The sequence below is a fragment of the Trachurus trachurus genome, assembly GCF_905171665.1.
Source record: "Trachurus trachurus genome assembly, chromosome: 1".
In the NCBI taxonomy this organism is placed as follows: Eukaryota; Metazoa; Chordata; class Actinopteri; order Carangiformes; family Carangidae; genus Trachurus; species Trachurus trachurus.
Genome location: NC_139891.1, coordinates 29,709,281 through 29,732,298, shown reverse-complemented (window position 1 = coordinate 29,732,298; position 23,018 = coordinate 29,709,281). Strand labels below are relative to the sequence as shown.

At 41.9% G+C, this 23,018-nt stretch overlaps 1 protein-coding gene across 1 annotated transcript in view; it reads right to left on the bottom strand.

The window, feature by feature from the left end:
* Positions 1-12,200, bottom strand: part of LOC310991506 (vasorin-like) — a 32,065-nt gene extending 19,865 nt beyond the window's left edge. Inside the window, exon 1 of the mRNA XM_083979235.1 lies at positions 11,924-12,200. The gene's annotated coding sequence lies outside the window, so the exon portion shown is untranslated. The remainder of the gene's footprint in view (positions 1-11,923) is intronic.
* Positions 12,201-23,018: the final 10,818 nt, after the last annotated feature.

Below are 23,018 nucleotides of genomic sequence, written 5' to 3'. Positions count from 1 at the left end.
TGCACACTTTGAATAATGGCAGCAATCACATTTTTAACGAGCGGGGAGTTTAGCGAAAACCAGAAGTGTCTGAACCGACCAAAGAGCCCGACTGGAAACCCAACACATTTCTGCTACGGCGCTGGGAAACGGCTTCATCAGTCTTTGCTACCTCAATTCATCTAATACGTCCCATCTGTTCCAATGAGAGCGAGTGTGAGAGTCTGGTGTGTCTTGGCCTCGTCGGAGGTCTGGTCTGGAGCAGCGTCTGTGCGGCTGACTGACCTGCTCACTGCTTGTCTTGGACTTGCAGCGGTCTGTGTGTGTTTATGGACTGTCTTGGTTTAGCTATAGCGGCCAGCGCTAATGCATTGGTAGGGCAGCTACAATACTCGCGACAGACACAAAGAAATAAACACGGTCTGCTGTCAAACTTTAAAACAGACCCTGGCAAGTGTCAAAAGTACTGTGTTTAGTTAATGCAAACTAAAATTAATAAACTGTGCCCTGCAATTATTTAATATGTTCCCCCAGACTAATGATTTGAACACACAAATTAGCAGAGCAGACACAGTTATAGCAAGAAGTTGTTTTTGAAAGGCAGTAACAAAAAAATATATAGGCTACTGTAAATGAATCAAAAATAACAATGTGTTCCTATTAAACACTGGCAGCCCATTTAGATTGTCCACATGTTTGTTTTTTGTCTGTATTTGAGCAGCATGTGTAGCCTACAGTTAGATAATGTTAATGTTAAGGCTAAGGCTAAGTGAGCTTTGAAGAGAACATTTGTCAGTTTTCTCTGCCACCGAGCATGATTTCTTGTCTGGAGTGGGTGCTGGTGACTGTCACCTGACAAGAGTTTCAAACTGATTAGAGACTAAGTGAGTCGATCTGTCAAGGCCATGGCTACTTAAAGACAATACATAGGACTAATAGAGATAAGTATCAACATTGGCACTGGCCACCTCTGGAGACAGATGTTGGTGAATAAAGGAATAAAGTTTGAAGCTGAACCCACAACGTTTCTTCTTGCCTGTAAGCAAAACTATAGGAATAATGACTCCTTTAACACAATAAAAAAGCATGATAAAGTGTTCATTTTTAGAAATATTTATAGCCTATTCATTGATACTGTATAAGCTATACTGCATTGAGTCATTTGAGCATGAACCATGAATAGAAAAGCTAGCATGCTGCTAACTCCTTGGTAACTCACCAAGCTAGTAGCTCCATAAAACTTCAGTTTAAAACTTCAAAACATGTCACCTTTTGTACCTTCCAGCTTCTTTATTATCCTTATAACATTTAGTGTGCTTTGTTTTTAGGTGCAAATTTGTATGTTGCCTGTTTTTGTATTATTATTACACACTGCACACATGCACATAATAGACTATATACACAATTATATTATTCACTCCTTTTGCAGCCTGAGTGCACTGAGGCTGCTCCAGCCTCACTTTTGATCCGCCTGCCCTCTCTTTGAAGTGGCTTTCTGCTTTCATTTGTGAACAAGATGTCCAAATTAAAGATACCACAGGCTCGCCCACAGCCGCAGTTTGCTACGCTGGGTTCAGCGGGCAGACTGGTGTTTCATCTCAGACAGCACTAACTCAGCTGAAGCTGGGGGGTAAAGTGTTGATAAGCTGCGATGGCTTTATTTTCAACAGATAAACCTGATTTTTTTTTGCCGCCTTTTTCACTTTTTAGCGTTTTAGCAAAGAACGTGAAAGCTGTTTGTCTTATTCCTGAAGTGCTCCTCGGCTCTACCAACACACCATGTGGGAGCAATAAGGAAATAATTTGTGCTTCGCTGACTCAAAACAACAACTTTAACAGTGTTCGTTATAAACATTCACAACTGGTTCAAGCTGACGGGGTGTTTTCGAGGATATTATTGCTCTGTAGAAGTATTCTCAGCTTATTTTAATATTTGTGTCCCTGTTTTTTACATTAAAGCAAAACTCTGCTATGTCACCCGAAGGCTGCAAAACACATACTTTCACAGCGGGACGGGACAGAGCTGTTTAATTTGGAGAAACACTCACTTCAATCATAGTTTTCTTCAGATACTTTATATTACACGGATCATTAAGTCTGTCACTTTGATCTTTTGTCCATGATTTACTGGATGTTTTTAAGACTGCCGTCAGTGCAGGGCTCATTGTTGCAGCAGTGGAGACAGATGTTGTCGGGCCTGAAGAAATATATAAAGGATATGTTTTGTGTGTTACAGTAAAATGTGCATCTGTCAACAGACTTTCCTAATGAGATGGAAACAAATACATCCAACAGGTTTTGGCAGTTCTCCGCTGGGGCTGACCACAGGACGTGCCTTCCCGGGAAAATGCCACACACTTTGCTGCAAGCGCTCTGACGACGAGAGCCAAGTCGACTGTTGAAGTCGTGACCTTAACCTGTTCTCATTACGATAAACAAGTGAGTAACAGTTATAAGTCTTGCACAAGCCCCGGCGTGCTGGTTGGATCTGTTTGTCTGTCTTGAGCTAAGTATCCAAGTATCATCAGAGGGTATCGGCTTAGAGCCAGGTGGGAAAACGTGGTGAACCACAGAACGTAACTGTAGGGTTGATTTTTGTCATTTGATTGATCTGTTTTGTACGTTTTTACTCTGATTCAGCGCCGCATCCGCACACCTCGCTTTACTGCAAGTGTTTTTTCTGCCTTGTCAGTTTCTTGTCGTGCTCTGTGGGCTGACTGGTTCTCCCCCTTTGACTCCTGACCTCTTAATCCCCTGCCAGCTGCAGCGAGGCCTCCACAAGGAGGACTGGTTGTGTGTGCATGCATGTGCGAATGTCTGTGTGTGAGTGTGTGACAGAGAGAGGACAAACTGTCTTTGCAGGAATGGATGTGTGCAAGTGCACACGTAGTATCTGTATTCAGTGTTGTCTAAAAGTTGCACTTGAATGTGTGTGTCTCTACATTAGTAGTGTGTGGATTAGTGAGTGTAAATGTCACTGATCCTCTTGCCAGTCAGTTAAATAACAGATTATAACAATACAACTGGGTACAGCAAATACACACAAACAGGCTTTGAGGCTTAAGGCTGTTTTTTCACAATAGAAGAGTGACAATTCCTGTTGTGTGTGTGTGTGTGACTTGTAGCCAAACTATAAATAAAGTTAATGACAGTTTTCCGGGTTGAATTTGCGGAGACTCAAGTGTGTGGTAGCTACTGTACCACACCTGCAGTCACAGAGTTGTTGTCGTTCAGTTGTTGTTCAGCAGTTTGTCCTCGCAAGTTGTGTCTCATCACGCACAAAAGATAAAACTCTACAATCTATAATTTGGTTGAAGTGCATCCTCTGACATTTCTCCGTCAATACTAATCAAGAGGCATTTAATTTGTTTGTGGTGAAGCAGCAGCCGCAGCTTCTTGGGATGAAATTATAGGATCCTCATGAGCGGCTAAACAAGCTGCTGTAGATCATTTTATTTTGACAAACCAGTGGAACCACAGATTTTAATTTATGGTTATTAGTGCATACTATGAAATTAGAAGAGCGACAAAAAACCAAACACATAAAAGTATCCAATGCCGTGGCAATTGATCACAAAAGGACGACATGATAAAGGATTTGTTCCTAAAAGGTTAAGAAAGGTCGAGTAGAGCTGCATCAAAATCTGTGAAATTTCACAGCAATGTAAATGAAATGAATCTGCAGTAGATTTCAACACAAACTTCCCATTGCACAAGTTTGTTCCCTCCATCAACAGAAAGCCTTGTAGCGACCACACAGAGAGGACGTCAGCTTCTGGCGCTCCATCAAACACGAATGGTTGCAAATTATAATAAGTCGTATGATACAAACTTTTCTGACAGTTAGCACACATGCTACCTCCAGAAACTCTTTATGAAAATGTAAAAACCCTGAAAATATTATGCAAAGGTGGTAACAAGTGCCTCGTAACATAAGTAACAGAAAAAAGTGCCGTGTTAGCAGTTAGCTTAGCGGCTAAACCAGTCAGCTGGCTCTTATTCCTGGAGCCAGATGTTTAGCCAAGACACACTTAGACTGATTTTGCTCAGGCCATAATTTCATAGAGGTAAATTAAACAGTTATGATGCAGAATAATCACATTAGTTGATTTGTTTGGGTAAATTAGCTCTCTTGCCAGGTTTCCACAAGTCACCTCTTTCTCCGTCTTAAAAACATTAGCACATCAAAATCTGCAGTTTTATGTGAAAACAAAACGTCTCCCCTTCGTTACTCGTCACATACGTACACTTAATGTTTCTCCTAAATGTTGGCTCATTCCACATTCCTCCCATAGTTACGCTCAGTCCGATCCATTTTGCTTGTTTTCTATGTTCACTCCCACAAACCGAGACCAGTTTTATACGGTCACTATCAAAACTACTGTTTATTTTCTCAAGGCTGCTGTCAAACAAATGATAAAACCATATATATATAAGTGGTATAGTTAATATTTCATGTGTAAAAACATGTCAAGACATCTAGATTCATGGGCTTAAACTCATTTGTCATTCCAACATGGCTGCATTTCTTTGTGAAAAAAGGCCTTCATATTACATTTGGGATATATTAAATGGCCTACATGGTCTCTTGTGGTAAAGCTGCAACAATATGTATTAAAGGGACAACGAGGAGTTTTGGAAAAGCGAAGCGTTTTCACACTACATTTATGAGCCTCCGCGCGCACCGTAAAATTCTTTTGACCGGCGCAAGACGGACTCATGTTTTCAATCATCAAGAATTAAAGTCAGAGGTTCAAAGAGGTTCACATACCGTCGTAGTTGCGACCATAAACGGCGATTCAGCTGCGTTATTCTCATGACTCGTTGCGAAACCGAAAGTAAAAAACGCTGGTCGGCTCGACCAGCATCTCCGCCACCACTAATAATAACAAAATAACGATAGAGACAGAACGATATATTTATCGAAAATGGGCCCATTAACAAGTGTGGGTAGCGGAGATTCATCCACATTAACGTGAGACTTTTTTATAACCGAATAGAAACTCCTTGTTGTCCCTTTAAAGTGCTGAAGGCAATAACAAGAAGAACCTCATGCATGGTAGCCTAGGCCTACATGAAAGACAAATGCGGACATGCAGTTGCACAAAAGCAGGATTTGATTGTCGACTCGGCAACAAGAGGAGAGTCAAAGTAAAGGGAACATGACACTACATGTGCACCTGAATGCAGACACACAACAGGCACAAGACCCCGCTCCCCTACACTCACACCTGAGGCGTCTGTACGGCTCAGTGACACATGTGGAGCTGCACATACACAAGTAGCTATATGAACTTCATTCAGCAGCACACGCGCCCAGGGTAACCAACACCAGGCAGGGAGACTATACTATACGTCCTGTTGGTTAAACGGCGTCTCTCTTCACCTGTTGTGGCGGCGAGTTGTTCAGGATTTATCACAGGTCCAGACGTCAGTGCTTTGAAGTGATTTGTGAGTACCTGTCTGTGTGTGTGTGTGTGTGTAGAGGAATGAGGGTCGTTGTGAATGGGGATGAAAGGGGGTGTGTGTGTGTGTAGCCTACACTATGTGCCCTCAGGGAGAAACAGAGGAGTGGGGGCTTAGAAAAGGGGGTGTAGAAGGTGAGGTTGACTAATCTCCTCTCACCCTCAGGTAGTGGTATATGGCTGCTGTGCTGTGAGGGGAGGGGAGGGGAGGGGAGGGGGATGATGCCTTATCTTATCTAAGTGTACTGTAAGGTCTGAAAATAAAAAAGTGTCATCCCTGAGTCTCAACGCAGCGAATAAATGTGTTTAACTCTCAGTTTTCTGGTTTGTTAAAGGAGGTTTATTTTTAGATTTACAGAGCCAGATAATCATCTTTGATCAGAAGATTTACTGTTTTATTCTGGAGAAAATTTCAAGGGAACATTTTATTTGATTTTTTTTTTCTTCTTCTTCTTCTTCTTCTTGAGATCTCGGGCACAAAAAAATGCCAATAATGTTTCCAAATTAATGAAATCAGACATGAGGTCTGGTAGATTAAATCTAACAAAGCCGTCTTTGAGAGAACAGGAGCCAAGTTTTAAATAAACTTCTCTTCAGTCTCCTTTTAGCCCCAAAGACTTTGTTGTAACCTAGACTGGACAAAACAGTGAATTATTGATCCATTTTCATTTTTTATTTTTTATTTTAGAGTTATATATAAAAAGGTCTTAAACTGACTGTATCTGCAGCTCTGGTTCTACAGTATTGTTGTAATAATGAGTGAGTGTGGGGTTGTTGTGCTTTGTTTAGCCTGTCGTTGTTGGTATTGCTAACACTGTTCTGATTATGATGTTAATGTCTTGATAGCAAACAGCAGGAAAAGATTAAAACATATTTGCTTCATCTGTGCTAAAGGTGGATGTGATGGCTCCACTTTGTTGAAGAGAACTTTTATTGTCATACAAGAGGGAAAAATGTAGAGGATTGACAAAAAGTCCTAAGAATAAATCATTTCCCCTTTATTATTCATTTTATTTTTTAGCTATTTAGAATCTGTTTTTATTGTCGTGCTGTGTGTGACTAGTTCGGTGAGAGCAGTTGACCACATCTGAATTTCCTTCAGGATTAATAAAGTCTGTCTATCTATCTATCTATCTATCTATCTATCTATCTATCTATCTATCTATCTATCTATCTATCTATCTATCTATCTATCTATCTATCTATCTATCTATCTATCTATCTATCTATCTATCTATCTATCTTTTCATGCCTGTAAACAGTTGTCATGATGTTTCGAAATAAGATCTGTCATCTAGAGATTGTGAATATGAAGATCAATTTACTAATCTTGTGTGGTAGACTGAGTCGCATACCTACAGTCAGGCTGCTGGAGGCTAAACAACACTGACATATTTTAGTCTGGGTGTATTTGTGAAGAGCCAATCAGCCTGAGGGTTTGTGTCTTTCACCATTTTCCGCCCAAATCCTAAAAAAAAATGTTTCTTTTACTCTGCAACTCCCACGTTTTAAAGATAAATCCAACACGTCACAATGCGTCCAAGCATATATCAAGTCCAAGATGTGTAATTCTTTTGACACTTTGTGCGCTGAGAGGGAAAACTGATCTGACAGTATCACGTTATCAAAAGACTGATCGCCGTTACAGCCTGGGCCTCGTACAGTACTGTACGTCTGTGCAGGGAAACCTGAGCGCTGAGCTGCAGTTTGAGGCATCTTCTCTCCTCTCCTGGTGTCTCCTGGTACCTAAGAGGAATGTTATGAGGAGTCTATATGTGTCACGCTCTTTACCTTCCTACTGAACCACCGTGTTTATACAACACACTGCGAGGATGAAGGAGGGAAGGAGGGAAGGAGGGGGAGGGGGGGGTACTTAGAGACACGCTTCGTGGGTTAGTAAAGGGGCAGCAACCCCTAAACCCTTCCCTGGGGGGATGGAGGAGGAGGAAGGGGGAGGAGGAGGAGGCCGGGGGGTCGAGTTCTAGGAAAGCGAAGGTTCCCCCCGTTGGTGGAAGCATGTTGAGTCTCGGCCTGTTGTAGGCCGGAGTGTAGCATTCCTGCGGTGTCAAGGAAGCTTGTAAAGACGTAACGTGAGCCTTTTCATGTCGCTGGAAACAGACACCAAATCTAGCAACATCCCCGATGCTATCAGTGAAGTCATATTATATTCAGCAAGTTCATGTTAAAACTGCAGAATGTCAGAAATGCATTTATACGTATGGGAGGAGGAGGAAGAGTGTCCATTACCACTGACTTACACTGCACACACTCTTATATATGTTTAAATTCAACCTGCACTGCTTTGATTAATTGGATTTTGATAGCCAGTAATTGATCTAATTATGTAATTTATCAAGCAATAATTCTCTGGTTCTGGTTCTGGTTCTTTTCTCTTTTATTTTTTATCTGTATTTATTGGGTATTTTTTAGCACAGGCACACTTTTCACTTTACTTGACTGTTTTAACTGGTCTTAAATGTTTTAATTGTTTTATTTTACTGTCTTGTGTTGTCTGTTTGAAGTGGACGCTTTACACTTTACACTGCAGAACAAGTTTACCTACAGGTACAATAAACACCGCTGGTCACAGTTCACAGTATTGACTGATTGCAGTTCAGGCTTTGTAGGCTGAATGGTGTATATTGCTGTGTTATGTTAAGGTAGCGGGGCAGGCAGCAGGATCTGGTAGACTTATGAAAGAGGGAAATGCTTGTTCACAGGTATTTTTCTATTTTTTTAATTGATCATGTTTCTATTGATAGATAACTGTATATCATTATCTAATTATTGCCCAGCCTGAACCTGAACCTGAACCTGAACCTTATGTTATTGCACATAGTCTGTCTCTGAGTTTGGACCTTTCATCAGATAAAACCAACACCTTTGGTTCTGGGAAACTTTGTGAATCAGTCATGAAAGTGATCGTATAAATTTTTATAGTTCTGGATAGTTTGGAAAAATGTATTAGCCAAATAACTCGAGCGAAAGTGGAGCAAACAAACCGTCGTCAGCAGACATTATCAAAACGGCTCGTTACTGTAAATGGTTTCAGTGTGTCTGCAGAGTTTCAGATTAGGCCTGTTCACTAGAGAGAGAGAGAGAGAGAGAGAGAGAGAGAGAGAGAGAGAGGGGGGGGGGGGAAATCAGGCCCTGAGCAGCGTAATGACTGAACGGAGCAGCAGTGATTTATCAGCAGTCAGAGTCTTGATGCTGGACGTCCGCTCCATCTGCACGGTCCCCGCTTCCTTAAACGTTCCCAAATGAGCCGACAAGCCGCCCAGGCCACCCCACCTACACATCTGCATAGCAGCAAAGAAGGAGGGAGCGAGCCAGATTCCTCCCACCTGTTCTCAGTGTAAAGTTTGAATTTTTGGAGGCTTTAAATCCAAATGATAAAAACATGAGGAAGTAAAGAAGCCAGTGAGTTCAAACCTATATCTTATGGAGCAGGATTAGAGGTAATGAAGTGGGAGTAACCACAACGTTACTTACACATATTTCATTAACCTCAAACACACCGATGCAATGTGTAGATACTGTGACAGGAAATTAAAAAATAATTAAAAGTCCCATAATTTAACTCTTTTCCTGCAGCTGTAACAACCAAAAACCATCTCAGTGTAGTTTCACATCTCCTCTCTGCAACTCTAGTGACAACAGATACATGAGCCAATAAGAAGAGATTTCTCTGATTGGCTGGCTGGCTGTTTTGGGAGTAATGGACTTTTCAGATTTCAATCAAAACATTCACATAAACCAAATCCTGCAAGGTTAGCTTGTGAGTCCAAGTGGGCGGGGCTTGGGGCATGATTGACTGCTTTGTGACATCACACAGTTACAGAAGTCCTGACGACTTGTTTCAAGGCTCAGTTTCTATATTCTAATATTTGCAATTTCTCTGTGGACTGAAGCTTCGATTCTGCTACTACTACACAGTAACTCAACCTGCTCTATAATCTAAAAACACATGGAGATCCTGCATTATATGGGACCTTTAAGTTACATCATCACAGCATCGGCTTGTATCACCAGGATCTGAGCGAGTGTGACAGACAGTCTGCTCCACAGGAAAGAGAAACCCAGAGACGATATTAGCGCAGCAGCAAAATGGAAAACAGATCAAACAGAGCAGAGCGAGGGCACAGGAGGGTGAGGCTGGAAACGAGACGCTCCGCTGCGGTAAATGTGTCACGTCTGCACATGTCAGACACCGTGGATGCAACAGTCAAAACAACAACAACAGCAACAACAGCAACAACAGTAACAGCAGCAGCAGGGAGACACTTTCTGGAGGGAAGGAAATCACTGCCACAGGTTTTGAATATAGAAAATAGTGTGTGTGTGTGTGTGTGTGTGTGTGTGTGTGTGTGTTTCAGGAAGTGAGACGTCAGATGGTTCGACAGTTTGGTCATGTTTTATTTCCCTATATAAATCTCCTCAGCCAGTGGTGCAGTACAGTGACCGAAATCTGACCTGGGGTGTGTGTGTGTGTAACATCAGAGCACCACAGGGCACACACTTAAATCCCACTAAGAGGAGGGGCTTTCAGTTGGTGTGCTTGATAACAACTCTTTCTCTCTCTCTCTAACACACACACACACACACACACACACACACACACACACACACACACACAGACTCTAGCCCATCCATGTCCCAATCCTCTTCACCTTGTAGCTCTTAACTTCCTTCATGGGGTTATTAACTCCCTGATTGGGGGAGCTTTCCTTTGGGGTCCCCTCTATTTAGTTGTCATGGTGGCATGACCCGAACACTTATTAGCTGACCCTTGGGATTAGTCCAAGCTGGAAACGGGGGGAGATGAGGGGGGAGATGTGGTGGTGGTGGTGGTAGTTGGGGTTAAGCCTTCACCTCGAGGTGCTCGCTGCAGCATCTCACACAAACCTTAATTAAATTGCTGAGACACCGAGTCAGGAATGTTTGCTTTGCTCTCCCTCCCTCTCCCTCTTTCCCTCTCGTACGGTCGGCCGTCCATCCCTCTGTCTCCACCTTTCTTTGCTTTTCCCATACTCATACACCACCACGCTGGGTTTGTTTTCCTGCCAGTGCAGCAACCAGTATATTGACTTGGAAAATCTTTATTGTACCTGAACACCTCACAGAAGGACGACAGGTCCTGGCACTTTATATATCGCCAGTTTATAAAAGTCAATAGAGAACACTAACATCTGATATCACTATGTAATATGATGCTTATAATGATGTTCTCATCTTATAATACTTTAATTGCACATTTTACCACTGCCAGAAAAAGAAAAAGTTTAGCACTGCAGATCCACAGCTACAGCTGCAGCTGCTGATGATTCATCCCTCCATTGTTGATTATCATTCTTTAAAATGTCAGAAAAACATTTAAAAATATCCATCACATCTCCTCAAAAATTCCTTTTCCTTCTAACCCTAACCCAAAATTAAACCTCATTCATTTACAGTGATGTCAAATGAATAGAAACTCTTCCCTGGGGGGAAACTGTGGGCATCAAATGTCTGGCTAATTGTTGCATTGCATCTCTACTCTGAACAACTCAACTCAAACAATTTATTTTTATATCCTTGTAACATCTTAATTATCCTTAATAAATAATTAGTAGTCACTGTTATTGTACATAATGCTCAAAGCAACAGCTTCAACCTGTTTTATTTATCAGACCATCGGTCCAAAGCCGTAGAGAAGCAACAACTGGAGGAGAAAATCATCCATCCATCAGTCATAAAATCTAATCTGTGAATAAAAACGCAACATAACCAGGCAGTAAAACGCCATAAACGCATCATTCCTAACCCACAGACACGTATAGGTGCCAAATGGGAATAATGTGATCAGTCTGTGAGGATCACGCAGATTAAAACTCTCACATCGGAGGTGAGGAGAGAGAGGGACCGTGGAGGGGCCAGATAACGACCTCTAATCCGATACATTCGCCACAAACACGGCGTGGAGCAACGGACAGCGATAAGAGCTAATCCACTTTCCACATATCTCTGCAGGAAACCTCCTCCTCCTCCTCCTCCTCCTCCTGCTGTCCGTGCGTCCCTCTCTCCGCTCGTCTGGCCGGCAGATCCTGACCCGAGATAGTAGTGACCCGTGCGCCGGGACAGGAATGCGCCGTGGACACAAGACCACAAGAGAAGCTTTCACACGTGAAGCAGCCAGATCTGAGCCGAGCCGAGCCGAGCTGAGCTAAACTGAGCTGAGGCTGGATCAATTATCGGAGGCTCCGAGAGCGTCAGAGTTATAGACTAACTGATTACCCGCGTGCTGCTATAATCGATATCACAGCATCTAGCAGAGCTCTCACACACACAAGAGCAGCTCTGTCATTTACAAGGTGCTGAAATCGCATTAATCTGAACCGAGGAGCAGAAGGAAGGAGCTGTTGTGTTGTTCTGTTCACTAAACACACGCAAAGCGCAACAACAACACTCAAGAGGCAAAAGGCGCACGAGAGGCGGCTTACCTTGGCAAAGTAATCCAAATTTCACCGGAATGCGCTCGTGCAGCTTGTGCCCAAACTCTTTCTTTTTTTTTTATCCACTTTGTCCGCGTGCAAAAACTCCAAAACTTTACAAAAAAAAGAAGAAAGAAGCGTCTTCTGGTTGCAGCGAGTCTGGAGTCACTGCGCTCACACACTCACACTCACACACCTCAGACCGAGAAGGTGAATCACTGCAGCGCTCAGCTCCGCTCCGCTCCGTCTGTCAGAGTTGGAGACCGAGAGACACACACACACTTTTTCAACAATAGCGCTCATTGAAGTGAAGGAGGAGGCGAGCGCTTAAACAAGCTGGAGAAGTGGGAGGCGCCGTGTGTGTGAGGCACCGGGGAGCGCGCAAAGCCATTCCGGAGCGCGTCCCCGACTCTGGCTGCACCTGCAAAATATATAAGATATAATCCACCACAGAGGGGGAAGATGGTTTATTCTCCCCGTCAGAGCTGTGAAGTCCGCAGGTTACACACACACAGAGATCTGCATGACCCTGTTTACAGCTTTATGTCTGATGTTGTTATGTCATTGTTCTCTATCCTTTCTTTTTTATTCCCTGGATCTTTGAAGCTTTATTTATGAAGCGACTTTATAGGAATCTGACCTGACCTACTCTGAGGATCTGATGTGAGGTAAGGTTTATGTTCTGTTGGATATAAAGTTTTTTTTTATGTTGAACAAAAAACTCCTTAAAGCTGCAGTCACTGATTCCGTGGTTTGTCCACTTGGTGGCGCTGCAGCAAACTGTAACACAACACTGACGTTTCACCTTCCAAATTTCACCTGGTGCACTTTTTTTTTTAGCATTTCTTTCATTTAGTAACTTATTCAAAAGCAAGTGAAGGAACATCAGTGAATATTAAACATTGAATGTCACATCTGGGGGGAGATTGTTCAGCAAACAGTCAGTGAAACATGTTTGGGTCTTTAGGAGAGTAGATGCTCTGAGAAGAGATGAGTTTTCATGAGATTCATGAAGGTGGAGAGAGATTTGATCATTTGTTCCACCATCAGAAAACCACAGATGAGAACAGTGTGGACTGAGAGTCCCCTGTGTGCAGGGATGACGACGCCAGACGTCTGACAAGGAGCATGAGGCTGCGTGACTCATTCTGGTGGACAGTGTGGCTCAGTGCAGGTTGAGCTGTTTGGCTTTATGACAGGGGGATCAGCAGGTTGTCCCATGTGTTATAGATTTATGTATGTATGTATAGTTGTGTGTAGGATTGGGCATAAGCACTATATGAAAGTGTTTCAGGTTTGGAATGAATGAATGACTTTTATTATTGTGTCATGCTTACTTACATTATGCCCAGCCCACAGAGCACATCATCAACACATCAAAGTAATGAGAAAACAAACAGGGGTTCAAAACCTTTATCCAAAATGCATTGCATTTCTGAAAGTAAAGACAATATTCAGACTATTTCTTCAGGTTTTTACCCACTCCTGGGGGAATATGTTCAAAATCTTTGCTTGTCATGTGATCAGTTGTTAATATCAAAAACACTGATCAGAGCAGATTCAATATGTTTTTTGTTTTTTTTGCTGTAACCTGAACACACTGGTAACACCAGTTACATGATGGCTGATAATTCAGTGAGTGTATTTTAATCAACCACAGGAAATGACCTTACGACACAAGGGCTTATGGGTATATGAGGCAAAGTGTGTTGATGTCTGACAACCAACAGTTCTCCTAGTACACTTTGAAACATGAACACCTCAAAATTTAAGCTTTGTCGTTTTTGGTTTTTCTTAACAAGAAGCTCAGTTACAGCATTTATATGATCCTCTCTAGTAACAAGGAGAACACTGTTTTCAGTTCTGCTGCTACAACCCAAATCTCCAAATGGATCTCCTCCACTAAATTGACTTTTCAGTTTCTATAACTTTATCTGCAGTGAAGCACATTAACCAGCATGGCATGTTGGTAACAGTACGTTCTCTTCTGCAGTTTGAGGATTATTTACAGCTCCGACTGTGATCACTGTGTCTTTTTCCTCTCATTACTTCATTGTTTTGATAAAGCAGAATCAAAAAGCCGCAGCAGCTTCAATCCCTGTTTTGACTCAGCGTTTCCTGTTAGCTCCATCCCATAAACACTACACTCACAGCAGCACAGAGGCTGGAGGACACACAATAAACAACAGTGATGGTGAAACTCTGGACAATGAAAAACACTCGGCTGATTTTGTTTTTCACCTGCTTTGCTTTGCTGCTCCTCTAAAGAAACAACAACACCACCACAACTATCCATGTCACCACTCTTTTATCTACAAGTTCTCTCTCTCTCTCTCTCTCTCTCTCTCTCTCTCTCTCTCTCTCTCTCTCTCTCTCTCTCTCTCTCTCTCTCTCTCTTTCTCAAGTTTGCATGTCCATTTTAAGCCGGTGTATTTATACTCGGTCTTGGGAAAAGTTAACGTACTTCCAACATTAACCAAATACTTCCGTTCGCCACCTGAGCTGCAAATGAGCTGCGGAGCTACGGAGACACTAAACTCAAACGCACACGGGGCCTCGGTGCTGCCTTCACAGGCACACAGTGAAACCTGACGCTCTAATCGTTTTCACCAGCGCTCCGGCCTGGAAGAAATGTGTGTGTGTGTGTGCTGACAAAGACGCACACACACAAGTAGGCTACACACAATGTGGTGTCAAACATATAAACAAACACAGCACAGTGGATATCAAAACAACAAGAGACACGCTTGTAAATATGTAGTAAATGCATACAGAATACATGCAGGTTACACACATGTGCAGCTGCATGTACATAGATGCCTCTGACACACACACACACACACACACACACACACATACATACATGCACATTAACACGGTGACATCTGAGAGTCTAAAACGAGGCGGTCAGTCAGACAAGCCAGGACTTGCATGAGCTCTGTCCAGATGAAATCCTGTTTCCATCAACATGACTCACACAATAAAAACACAGAGGAATGTGCTCAGTTCGCCAAAGGTGATCTGTCTGATTTTAGTGAAGAAAAAAAAAAGCTTTTAGACTGTTTTAACTAAAAAATGTTAAACTGGACCTGAACCAAAAGAATCAACAGCAGCACGAAGCCAGGGCTTTTCTTTAATGTGGTGCTTTTTGTTTCGGGGCAGTTTGAGAAAGAGTTACAGCAAAGAAAGTCTGTTATAGACGTTTTACCTCATCATCTCATCAGTGCATGTGCTTATTTTCCATTTGATATGAAGGAGAACATTTATCATATATCTAAACCAGGAAGGACGTCATGATTGAATAAAAGCAGCAATCTGATTGATTGGCTCAAGCTTGTATCATTTGCAACCTGCCAAATACATGGAATAAAAATATAACCTTGTTATATAATTCGGTTCCTTTCCTTTAGTTTGCCTCCTAAATGTATTTGCTGCTGCAGTTTATCTGTATTTTCTCCTGAGACTCAGATACGTTTTTGTCCTCTGCAGTAGACTCATACCCAGAGGCGTTGCAACAGGGCAGTCATTTAGTTTCGGGGGTCGGGGGCCTCCAAGGTGCCCCTTGCCCGGGGCCTCCAGAGTGTCTAGAGACGCCCCTGCTCATATCTCTTATACTGTCCTGTTGTTCCTTAATACGAAACGATGTAAAATCCATTATTCAAATCAAAAATCTTTCACATTTGAGAAGAATCGAATATAATAAACAATGTACTACAGTGGACATGTTGTAAAAATTGAATGAAATTAAGTTTTCATATATTTTTTTCTTTGCAATTTAGTTTTTCACCACCCTAGCACTTAGTAAATCAAAATTAAAACATGTTTTTTTTCCCTCTCTGGGTCTCAGGAGGACCGGCTGGCTGCAGGCCGAGCGTGTCAGGTCCCATCAGCTGTTTCATATGTGCTTCACAATCATCAGCTCCGTCGTCGGCAGCGGTAACATCATATTCATGCTGATGTAGAAAACAGACGTTAGAACTCGACACTCGTCACTGTTCCTCTGCTGATACCTTCATGCCCCCACAGCTCCTCCTCCTCCTCCTCCTCCTCCTCCTCCCTATGGTGCTATTTTAGGTGTTGTTGATTTAACTGAGATTTATACGTATGTATGTTTATTTAGAGGGATGAGCTCTCCCAGCAGGACTCTTCATTGTTGCATATGTTTCCTATGTGGACTTTTTATCTGCCTCATTTAAATCTGAGCAAAATATGAGCAGTGGTGACGAGGGCAATGCTGATTCCATGTTTAAAACTTGACATGTTTTGTTTATTTGTGGTGAGCGGTGAGGAAAACTGGAGATGAGCCTGTAAATGAAGACGGACGTAGCCTCCATGATGTCACCCATGGGTTTTCTGAGGAGCGGTTTTGAAGCTCAGGGTGAGCTGCTCCGTCAGACGCCACCAAAATACCTCCAAAAAGAATGGCAAAGAGCATGTCGGCTTGTGTCAAGCATGAGCTCCCCAGCCTGTCACTCAAAGAGGCCACACCCTTAATTATACACAACTTTAAAAATTCATCATAAACGAGGAGATTAGTGGTAGAGACCAAAACTGTTTATGTAGCAGGATGTAAACATGTTTATTTCTTCTGTTGGACAGTTTAACACGGGAGTCGATGGAGACTGACTCACTATAGGAGCAGACCTCTAGTGGCCATTCAGAGAAGTGCAGTTTTTCATATATTATGTTGGCTTCAGAGTTTAGTTTAGTTTATTGGTTTAAATATACAGAGACAATGAACATTAATAAACATTTCTGTAAACATGCCGGTTTAGCCAAGTTGGCTAATTTTCAACCGCAGTCTCTGGGGCAGGTGACTTGAGCACTACAATAATTAAAATGCATTAAAAAAGGAAACAAAAACAAAACAGTACTATGCCTACTTATAAAATACATGGTATACAATACATTACAATACAATATATTACAGCTCAACCACGGTAAAATCAGGTGTGGCCCTTTAAGAAAATTCAGCTTGTTAATATTTAATTATTTTACCTTCATTCTGTATCTACTGTAAATGGCCTTTATCCATTATCAGTAGCCTGAGCTCCCTGCACAAGGCCAGCTGGGCTGTGGGATCAGTAACTGTGTGTGTGTGTGTGTGTGTGTGTGTGTGTGTGTGTGTGTGTGTGTGTGTGTGTGTGTGTGTGTGTGTGTGTGTGTGTGTGTGTGTGTGTGTGTGTGTGTGTGTGTGTGTGTGTGCTGTCTCGAGGTTGAGAAAGAGGAACAGATTTTGACAGCAGTGCGAGAAAACAAACACAACGACCCTGATCCTTCACACTCCTGTTTGATCTGCTGCTTTTACAATGGAAACAGTGAAGTGGGATTTTCTCATGGGAACAAATCGATACAGCAAACTGATGAGGTCACGACAAGCCGAGGGTAGATAACTGGGTATTATTGAACTCAATACTGAAGTGTAAACATGCCAGATAAATGGAAAAGTGAGATTAAGTCATCAGTCAAAGTGTATTTTTAGTAGAAAGAAATAAAAAGTGGAATTAGTTTTGTTTTTGTTGTTGTTTGTTGATTAGTTGAGTTTAAATCAGTGTGTATGAAAAGAAATAATAACGATATTATGTACAGTAGTGCCAGGCATATTATGTATGATATAAAATAACATTAAATTAAACGTATTCATAAATTGTCCATCAACAAATCTCAAGCTATAATTGATTTGCTGAATTCTTGCATTGTTAAGGTTGATTTCAATGTTTTTTTTTAATAAAATGTATTGAAATGTTCTTTTTGAGGATAAAATGAAATAAAAATAAAGTTAAAAGTAAGCCATTTTCGATCCTTATATACTTTACAATGTGCAAAAGTGTAATACTGGGAGATAAAAGTTGCAGTAATACAGTATAATGGAAATGCTCAGTTAAAGGGCACTCAATCAATTTTGCATATAGATGTCAGTTAATTCACCACAGAAATAAAAAACATATCATTAAATTGTTATTGTTCAGCTTGCAACTTAATTTATTTGACAGAAATAAACAGCTATGTCATAAACCAGTGAAGTTTTTAAAGTTTAAGGACAAATAGAAAGTTTAGCTTGAATACAGTGAATTTTTACAGTGTGGGTGGCGTCGTACAGTGAAAACACGTCCGTCCATGAATGATCCAAGATGTCTGAGTGTTGATGGACGACTCGACCCAACAGAGTGAATCCTCTGACAGTCACGGTGGACGTGTGGCCGCTGCAGCGGAGCAGTGGGAGTGTTGGACTCAGAGTGTTTATGTGATTCACACAGCCGGGGCTGGGGAAGGCTTGACCCTTCACAGACCCCCCACCACCCCCACCATCCCCCAATACAACACAACGGAAATGACTTGCTTCCATGTAAGACCCTTGTGTTTTCTCCTCTCCGTCTCCTCCCAAACTCCCCATCTCCTCCCTGCACTCGTAGCTTTTGCAGGAATGTAAATAAGACGAGAAAACACAGAGGGATGAATGATAATGTGTGTGTGTGTAGTACAGTTACTGAATGGCTGTGCATGTAAACTTGTTCCCATGCTGCCTATATGGTGAGTTTAACAACAGTGTAAACAGTGGTAAAGGCTCTTTAATGAGCACACACACACACACACACACACACACACACACACTGGGTTTCAGGGAGAAACGACTGTGGCCGAGAGGAAAACATGAAATAACACAAAGGAATCCAGGCCTGGAGTTATACTCTCCCCAGGGGAGGAGGTCGGCTCGCTGTTTGGTCCTGAGCCAGGAAGCAAAGAGAAGAAGAATAAGATCCATGTTTCTCCGTCCTCTAACTTTGTCTTAGTGTCTCTGCAGCCGTCTCAGTGGGTCGTGTTATCATGACTCGTCTCTTTTTCCTCATTAACCCACCTTTTTTCTCCCCCTTCCTCTCTTCCTCTCGTCTTCCATATCACTGTGTCATCTCCTCTGTGTGTGTGTGTGTGTGTGTGCGCGCGCTTCTCAGACTCTGGTTTATTAATAGCACTTTTCTCCGCTGATGATGAAGTTGCCACCTGTACCCTGTCACAGTCACACATGCACTGTGGCCTCTTTGGCCCTGCCTGCCTGCGTGTGTGTGTGTGTGGCAGCTCTCCAGTTATATTGCCTGAGTTATATTTCTGGTCATTGCAGAGCAGTAAAGATTGTATTTATTATCATATCATCATTACAACGAAGTAAACAATAAAAGTCGGTGTCTGTTCAAGAACATGGGAACAAAGGATCATAAACCTGAGGAGTTATGTCATTCATTAATTAGCTACATAAATAACAAGACAGAGAAGAAAGAAAACGTATTTTTCATTTATCGTATTCAATGCTTAATTTCAACTCTTCTGGTTAAACTGAATTATTCAAATATCAGATAAAAATTACTTTAATTAAATTCTTCTTGTAAAGTTACCTTGTTGAGCTTTTTTAAGTTTATTATTAAAGGACTCAACTCAGAGTCGCATCAACTTTGTCCCATAGAAACTAGAGGAATACAGCAGCCCTGATTTATTTATTTATTTATTTAAAAGGATCCCCATTAGCTGATGCCAAAGGTACAAGCTAGTCTTCCTGGGGTCCGAAAAACCTTACATCAAAAAACAGATCATATTTTCAGTATCACAACAGTCAATTGGACATCCTTATACATTGTGTTTGCAGTAATGCACACTGGTGCTGTGAAATCTTACCAATGATAAATAACCAGTAAGTTGCAACTATCTGCTGCCTTGTTATCTTTCATCATGCTGGGAAATGAGATGTGTATTGTCATGACACCGCTGGTTCCTGCTTTAAATTATAATATACAGCAAAAACATAAAACAACAACAAAACAAACAACATGTGCAGATTGCGTGAGCTTTAGAGCTGGTACTCTTTTTCCTTTCTTGGCACTGTAGCAAGACAGGTGTTTGCTGATGTGGACGTGTGGATTTTCAGCTCACAGTAAAAAGACGTCTTTAGTTTCTCTTTTGCCACCAAGCTGCAGGAGTGACCTGCATCTTATCTCTGACAGGGAGAGGAGTGATGAAGAAGTAGGGGAGGGAAAGTAAAGATAGATACAAGGACAGAGAGAGAGAGAGAGAGAGAGGAAGGGAGAGAAGGTGAAGAGGAAGACGGGTGAGATTTCACAGTGGACAGTGAGTGGGAAGGAAGAAGAAAAACAGAGGGGAGGAGGGGTGGGAGAGGGAGAGAGGAGGGGGTGACATAGCCATGGGAACCTATATTTGGTCCACGCTCCGGCCCCTGCAGTTGTCCGCCTCGTCAGTGTTGTTGTTTTGTTTTCACATGGCCTTCAACCTCGCCGTGGCGACCGCAAACAGATGTTAATGACGTTTCTCACAAGCAGTTTCTGCTCAGAGTCGTCAGCGGCGTTAATGAGCTGTGGTGAGACGCTCGGCCAAGATGAAGACGGACGCCATCGCAGACCCCGCAGCAAAAACTGTACGGGCGGGAAGTTAGAAAAACAGAGAGAGGAGAAATATCCCAGAGGTGAAAAGAGAGAGAGAGAGAAGGAGAGAGAAGGAAGAGAAGGAGAGACCAGCGTAGTGATAAAGTCAATCATCGACATATTTTAAAGGCAAGTTTAAATGTGTGTATATAGAGTCATTCAGAGTGCTTTATGGTGGCCCGGAGAGGTCAGAGGTCATGTACAGACACAAACACACTGTGAACTTAACACATGCTGCAAAAAAATCACACAAAACAGATTCAGTTCTATAATAAAATCGCTCACACAGTGGATACAGAGGTGGAGGTGGGATCCTGACATCAACAGCCCATGTTCAAGTCTAACCAATTGCCATTTGTGTGTGTGCGGTGCATTTGCATGTTGTGATTTTTTTACTTTTCTTTTTCAAAGTGCATTTGTTATTGAAGTCAAAGCCAGTTTCATCACTTTGGTTTGGTTTGTTTGTTTAAATTTTCTGGCTTTTTTACGCCTTTATATTGAAAGGACAGTGTGAGAGACAGGAAGTTAGGGGAGAGATAGAGATGGGGGTGACACGAAGCCAACGACGCCCCACGAAGAGTCAGTTTCCTGTGTTACATGCGGTTTCTCCATGACCCCGTCCCTTTAGGAGATCAGCAGCAGCATCTTGAGTCTATTGACTCCAATGAGCAGTGATTATGGTTGATCACAGAAGTAAATATTGGAGTCATTTCTCTCAAGCTACATCTCTTCTGAACATTTTGATGGCAAAAAATGAACTTTGTTCCAGATCTGTCTCTGTTTCAGCAACAAAGACTGTAAGAGTGTGGATCTGCAGTTTGTTTGTGCGTTTGCATGTTGTGATTTTTTTCTTTTCATTTTTAAAGTGCATTTGTTATTCATTTCGCAGTCAGGTTCATCACTGTGTTTTTTTTGTTGTTGTTGTTGCTTTTGTTTGTTTAGATATATTTTTTGGCCTTTCTATGCCTTTATTATGAAAGGACAGCATGAGAGACAGGAAGTCAGGGGGGCGACATGAAGCAAAGGACCGCTGTGATCAGGACAGTGTGGGCTGAGCCACCGGAGCACCGAGGTTCATCACTGTTTACTTTCCCCTTGAAACACTTCTGTTGTGTTGTGTGAATCTGCGGCATGTGTCACACAACACAACAAAAGGTGTTTCCAGGGGACGGTAAACAGTGATGAACCTCGGTGGCTCATCTTGTAGATCACCCCGTAAAGATGTTTCCTGAATTTGCAGCACGTTTGTGTATTTGCACGAACATTATTCTCTTAAGTTCTTAAGTTGCAGTGTTTTTGAGCTCTCGTGCCTTTGTGATCCTTTAATTCATAAAAGCACCATTGTATGTGTATGTATTGTATTGTTTGTGCATGTTGAAAATTAGTCAACCTCCTATGTGATGACTTTACCAACAGTATTTCCAGCAGCAGCAACAACAGCCACTTATGGCCACAGCTTCTGCTCTGCTGCTTGTAACAAAATTTCAGTCTCTTGGCAACAATGTAAATTATCACAGGAAGTATCTGCTTCATACAGTGAAGTGTGCAAGGAATTTGTTTATCCAAAAAGACAAGACGAAATGTATTCATAACTAAACTATATAACTTCAGCTTCCTTAACAACCTGTGCACAATATTTTTATTCCCTTTTACATTATTTCTGACCATTGATTTGTGTTGAACATGTCGGCGCTGGATGAAATCCTGTGTTTGAAGAAGTAAATAAAGTATTTACAGTTCAGCAAGCGGAGCGTCCACACGTTGCTGCTGGAGCTATGTTGAAACTAAACAACAACAACCTCTTCAATAATGTTAACTCCACAGCAGCTCCTGAGTGGAGACTGAAGGTCGGCCGGTGGTGTTTAAGTGTTGCTTTAGAGCAGGTGGAGCTTGTTGACATCAAACACAACATCAGAGGGAAAGTTAGTGAGAAGACTCAGAGATGCTGTTTCCACAGAAGTCCCCTCTGTGCTCTTCAGGCCGCTCTCCATCACAGTCAAATGAAGAATGTAAACAGGACTGTTGGTGGTTGCATGAGGCGAAACATGTTGCTGTAGCTCACAAAGTGGAGGAAGGATCACAATTACAAACACAAGGAGAAAATGTTGAGACTGCCACGGAGGTGCCATTTCTGTCAACATGGGAATCAAACGCACGACCTTAAAGGGATAGTTCAACATTTTGGCAAATTTGCCAATTGCCATAATCTATATGGTCATAGGAGTTCAGTTCAGTTCAGTTCAGTTTATTTCATGTCCCCAAAGGGCAATTTGGATTGCAGCTCATAGAATCACATAAAGGTAAAAAACATACAACACAAAGACATATAAGAGAACGTTACATGTGGTTGTGTTTGACAGAGACTTGATATAAATGTATGGGAGACAGGGGTCAGAAGTTGATTAACTGCATTGATATCAGAGAAGTGACTTAGATAATCAATTGGTCTCAGCTGTGGTTCTCGTCTGAAGCTCAGAGGTTGCCACGGAAACTTGAGGGGGCAAGTATTTCCTTGTCAGTGTTTACTAAAATAAGTTGTCACCTCCTCCAGAGTATATTTAATTTCCATCATCAATCTCCTCATGAACTCATATTTGACCCATGATCTTAAGAAGAAAAGAAACATATCAAAGCAAAACATTTTTGTGAGTGTTTTATTTTTTTGATGTTCAAATGGT